Raw genomic sequence first — 6,099 nt, 5'->3', positions numbered from 1 at the left:
CCCGAACATTATTATGATATCGAAAAAAATAATTTGTAGAATTCTATTGCCTCTTCAGTTAATGTACTTCCTAGCATGTACTTCAGTAGTATAAGCACATAAGAAAAGTAACTAAATATTAGGTTTTAGATAATAAACTCATACACATTCGACAAATTCACTTTTTAGAATAGAATAGACAGTTGCATCACAACTTTCACAATAAGAAAGTGAGGATTGGTCCATTATTTTGATCACTTCCATATGTATTAAACAAAACAGTATAGCACTCGAATATCCAAGCTGTTTACTGAAAAAAAAAAAAAGAAGAGAAAGGAGTAGAAAATGAACCTTATAGATTGAATGTTATATCTTTTTATCCGAGATATCTATTAGAACTGCTGCATTATAGTCCACTCAAAATGGTATACTAACGCGTCCAACTCAAAATAGCACGCGGTGAGTTGCAAAGGTCCTCTTAATCACTAAATTAAAGTCACTAGATAGTAATTCAAGAATTGAGTAATTGATGGATCTATGAATTTTGTCCAAGGCGGCGAAGTCCAAAGGAGTTTTGCATCATAAAATTAAGAGGGGCAAAATATGATAATTCCATCAAAAAAATGATAAATTGATAAAACTAAATAAAAACTTTGTAACTTTTCCGAGTTCCGGGGGAGTGCCCCCGGCGCCCCCCATTAAATCCATGCGAGTATACTAATGGCGGATTATTCCTAACCACGAACGGGATGGTTTCTCTACTACTTTATGGATGAATGGAAAGCAAATTCTATATGATGGCAAGGATTTGGATGATATTTTTTTCCCCCGATTACAGGGGAGGCCTATAGATATAGTAAAAGGTGGATGACATTTCCGTAATCGTCACCGTTGCTATAATCCACGCTCTTAGCATGCTTCAAGCTGGGGCCTGGGCCTGGGCTTGGGCTTGGGCTTGGGCTTGGGCTTGGGCCTGGGCCTGATCACATTTTCATTTAGGGATGCACTATTAACTTAATTTTGTGTCCGGAAAAGATTAAAAAAAGGCCTAATACCATTTGAATAAGAAAACCTGGTCAATGAGGGTCCCAAGGACAAGGAGTTTCCTGATTAAAAGGGAAAAAAAATTCTTAGGACGGACCGCAGAGTTGATCAGCTGTCCAACTAGTTTCATGCAAATATTGAATTATATATGCCGACCATAATATAATAATATCGCCATGCATGAAATTCTGTGAGAAAGTAAAAACAAAGAAAACCTCGTGACATGGGCTTCTGAATTAATTAAGCTCGAGTTGTATTGGGCTTATCGAACTTACACTGGACTACAAAGATAGACACTCGATTGAGCTCGCAAACTACTCATATTCTGAGAGCAAGTGAGAGCTTGAGCTCGACTCACTCGACTAAGAAGCTTGACATGAGCTCAACGAGACCAAGACCTTACCGAGCTTCCAGTCAGTTTCGTGTATCTGGGAGTAGGCTTGGTTACATCGTTAATTACCTATGAGAGACTGTGTCTGAAGAGCGTGGAGGTTCAAAGGACAACATTGTTGACCTTTGGAGCTAGTGAAAGGGCAAGATCTAGAACACGGTCATGAAATTTTGTAATAAGAAAGTAAATTCTCGTAACATGGGCTTCTGTTACGTATTTTCAGAGGAAAGAACGTGAAAAAGAGCATATTACAGAAGAAATGATATTCATCAAGTGTACTATAAGAATATACATATTTATTGACCACCATCACATATGATATATTATCTTAAAAACTTCACGCGTGAATGACATATATTAAAATAACGAGGTAACATAAATAAAAGCTCGATTCACTCTGCAATGTAATTCCAACAGAATTATGCAAACACATGCATCGTCGGCTGAGGTTCCTCGAAAGACATTAAATATAGGAAAGCAATAAAAATAAATATCATACGTGTTTGTCTATATATGCCTGTCTATGTATTCCTGTGTATGCGTTTGAGCAGTCTGCAATTGGTAGCTAGATGATTTATGACAGAAATATGAAACCATATAGTTTGCAAATTGATTCATCAAGAAGGAGGACATCGAGACTAATAATGTGATTTATTAGTATGACTGCTTAATCAAGTCATTTGATCATTGGAGACTACATCCATAACAAAAATGTATGACATATAAACTCTAATAATGTTCAGTTCATTTTCCAACCAAATACCAATCATGGTCAAATAAAACAATATATATACATATAATGCAAACTCAAACAATTATTTGTATTTTGTAAGATATTTTGTAATGTCATATACATTTGTATGTAATGATGGGCAGATATGTGCGCACCTGATATGTGTTAATATTTAAATTTCCAGGAGAAAATCTAGGCATATCATAGCAAGACAATGTCAAGCAGTTTGGACGTATAGCTAGATCCAGTAAACATATATATACATTTTTATTTCCTTTTCTGGACATATATATATATATATATACATATATCAGTGCATTAACCAAATCAATAGTTCACTGAAAAGAAAAAAAAATCAATGATTAACAAGCTATTTGTTAAGTGGTAGGCAATATTATTCTTTTTTGTAAGAAAGGAGTAAAATCTTACATGATCCTACCTATCTCTGACGTGGTGAGTAAGAATCAATGAGATTTCTTCTATGAATAATAATTATGGCAATTGTTCAAGTGACTAGCACTAATTTCTTTATTTCATGCAATCTGATTGATACTTCCTCACACCACGTGACGAAGTAAGATTACTCAAGCAACAGTCAAGTTAAGAGGTCCATCGAAAAAAGAAGTCGGTCCATTGCAATGAACAGTCAAGTTATGAAAGCTGACATGCGCCCTAATTACAACTGTATATACACGAAAAGAATCTGATATATGGGCAGAATTAATTGTAGAACCTATTAATTTTCACGTTATTTCAGAAAATGACCTCGACTGGACGGTGTTCTTAACTTGGATTGAATAACTTGACGACAAGCCCTTCTTTGTCCCTCTATCTTTCTGTCCGTTTATGCCTTAATTTTCACGTGACTGATTTATGAAATTTGAAATAACTGGGGCGGACCACAATGGTCTAATAATTTGTCCCTAATAAGGAATGTATCCAACAGATTACTCAAAACGAATCTATATATATAATTTTTTGCTTAAAGAGCTTTACGGCTACATCCGAATATGAAAGTGTGATGATGAACTCAACCAACACAGACACAGAGACAGATATATATATATATATATATATATATATATATATATACGCGATAAGCCGATCATATAAAATATTATCGTTACTTAGATTAACAAAAGTCATACAGCTACCATTCATTACGGACGCGCGGGTCAAAGACATAAAGAATAACATTAGCTAAAGGATCAATTTATGTACAAAATCATGTGGCTTGTTCATTTTTACAAAAGAAAACAAAAATATTTCAGTTTTGAAAAATAAAATCATGTGGTTTCATGGTTTTCTCAAATCAAGCCAACTCTTTTTTTTTTTTTTCCTTTTTTTTTCCCCAAATTTAAGTGAGACATGGGACCCAAATTAATTGAAAAGTTAGAGAATTAAGGTTAAACACTCGAAATTTACATTTGGTGGCCCCAATGTTTATTCTTTTTTCTCTCATTAACTAATCTACGGGGAAGAGATTAAATATAGCTGTTTCCCTGAGATTATCGCATTTCGTCAACTCAAGAAATCCGAGAGCTTTTCCCCTGTGCGATCTTCTCGTCAAGTGCCATTTGTTTATATCAGCAAGTCCTGGCCAATGGCGGCCCTCAGCACCGTATCGACCGCTAGTTTCTCCGAACATTCACGCAGCCTGCTTGAACTAGAAAACGTTACTGTTTTCACTTTGTCTACTTGATTTTGTGTTTCCAACTTCATTCTAGTGACTTTTTTTTTTTCCAATGTAGTTCATTCTAGTGACTTTGGAATTAATTTTAACGTGTTGATTAAGAAATAAGCTCATTTCACGGTGAAAGATGCTCTTTCTTTGCTCAGTTAGAATTGTTACTAGACGATACGAAAGATTAATTAAATATGGATTACTCGGGACACAAAGAGTTTCCGAATACTAGGTTACACCGTGAAAACAAGAACGAAAAAAAAGGGATTCATTTCAGATCAGACAATTCTCGTATCCTTCCACTCTGCTTTGATCCACGGCAGATGTATATATACATTATACAAGGCAAAAGAAGAAGAATGGCAAGAAATAAAGACAATTAAGACAAATTGAACAATAAGATCTCCAAGGAAAATAAACAATCATGTGAGCAATCAACAGAACCAGCTGTGAATTTCCTTCTTCAATTCTTGCCTTAAGTGAGAAGCCAGATTTCAAATGAAGAAATTTAGGACATAACCTCAATTATATAATTTTCTAATTCCAACCCTAAATTACACTTAAATTTGCAAAATAAAACAAGCTGGCTTGATTTGGGAAAAATATGAAATCACATGATTTTATTTTTCAAATTGGAAATGTTAGATTTTTTTTTGGGAGAAGATGGGTACACCGTATAATTTTATATGTGATATACTCCTAACTAAAATATGGAAATTGTAATTAATGTGGACTAGTTTAGGTGGCGTAGTATCTCTTTCATCAAGTAAGATATCGGATTCGAATTTTGTGAATGGAGAGAATCCATGAACGAGAGAACTTATTACCATAGTGAGCCAACCTAACTCGAACATGAATTAATCGGGACATATCGGATTTTTTGATGCCAGGTAGTGCCGATTGAAAAGAAAAAGAAAAATGAAAGTTGTATATTGGAAGGCAGTTAACCAGAAGATTTTGCTATTCTAATGGCGAGAGGGCAAACATGACACGAGTACTTCAGAAATTGTGATGAAGAAAACGAGAAGACCATATGATGGTTCTAGAATACAATTAAAGATTGTTGGACTGAAACTGAAGAGTCATTTCGTGCTTAGTTTTCTGAGTCGTTTCTGCACTAAATAGGTTCAAATAAGATGTCATTGGAAAGCCCTAGAAGTCTAGTTTCCAATGAATCAAACTGTTCGTAATTTGGAATTGTCTAGGAAAAGTTATTGTCATTTTCGTGAGTCGTGTCCAGAAAAATCCGAGAAGATAGAATTAGAGTTAATTGGCTGTCTTGGGAAGCTAAAAAGTCCTTGTGTCCTTGTTCTATAAATAGGATGATCGTGTAAGGATATGGCAAGTCATCTTTGAAATAATCAATTTATATTCTAGAGTAACTCATTCTTTGAGTTGTTCTTCTCTGACTTCGAATAACTTAGGTGGATTCCTAAGGTTCTTCGGGTCGTTCACTCGTTATTTTGGGGGCTTCATCCTCTCTTCTCTCCTTACCGCCATCAGATTGGTATCAAAGCCATGGTTCTTTCCATGGCGAACCGTCGACGTAGAGTACCTGACGTCAACGTGGCTCCCACGGAGCGTGACCTTCGTGATGTCGAGATGGATGAGCTAAGGAGGCAAGTGCAACAACTCCAACAGCAACTTGAGCATCTCCAAGCTAAAAACCGTGACGAGACACGTCATGGTTCGGATGTTGGCGAGGTTGGGGAGGTTAACCCTTTCCATGACGAAGATTCTGATTCGTCCACCGAAAGAGCTTCTCCTCGACTTGGCCGGAGGAATCGTTTTGAGGATTATGGTGTCAAAGTCGACATTCCCGACTTTGAAGGTCAAATGCACCCAGAAGATTTCATTGATTGGTTGGCTACCGTTGAACGAGTCTTCGACTTCAAGAACATTTCCGAAGAAAAGAAGGTGAAGTCAGTCGCCATCAAATTGAAAAAACATGCTTCAGTTTGGTGGGAGAACTTGAAGAGGCGTCGAGAACGTGAAGGAAAACGGAGGATTGTGACGTGGGAAAAGATGAAACGGGAGCTCAAGAAGAAGTTTCTTCCCGCAAGCTACATGCAAGATATTTTCTCTCGGCTCCACAACTTCAAGCAAGAGGAGTTGACCGTAGAGAAATACACCGCGGAGTTTGAGCATCTCATGATGAAGTGCGATATCGTGGAGCCCGAGGAACAAACCATTGCTCGGTACCTTGGCGGTCTTCGATCCGAGATTCGTAAGGTGGTCCAATTGCAACCTTATTGGACTTTCGAGGAT

This window comes from Punica granatum, chromosome 8 (genome assembly GCF_007655135.1).
Source record: "Punica granatum isolate Tunisia-2019 chromosome 8, ASM765513v2, whole genome shotgun sequence".
NCBI classification, from domain to species: Eukaryota; Viridiplantae; Streptophyta; class Magnoliopsida; order Myrtales; family Lythraceae; genus Punica; species Punica granatum.
Note: the sequence above shows the minus strand (reverse complement) of the source record.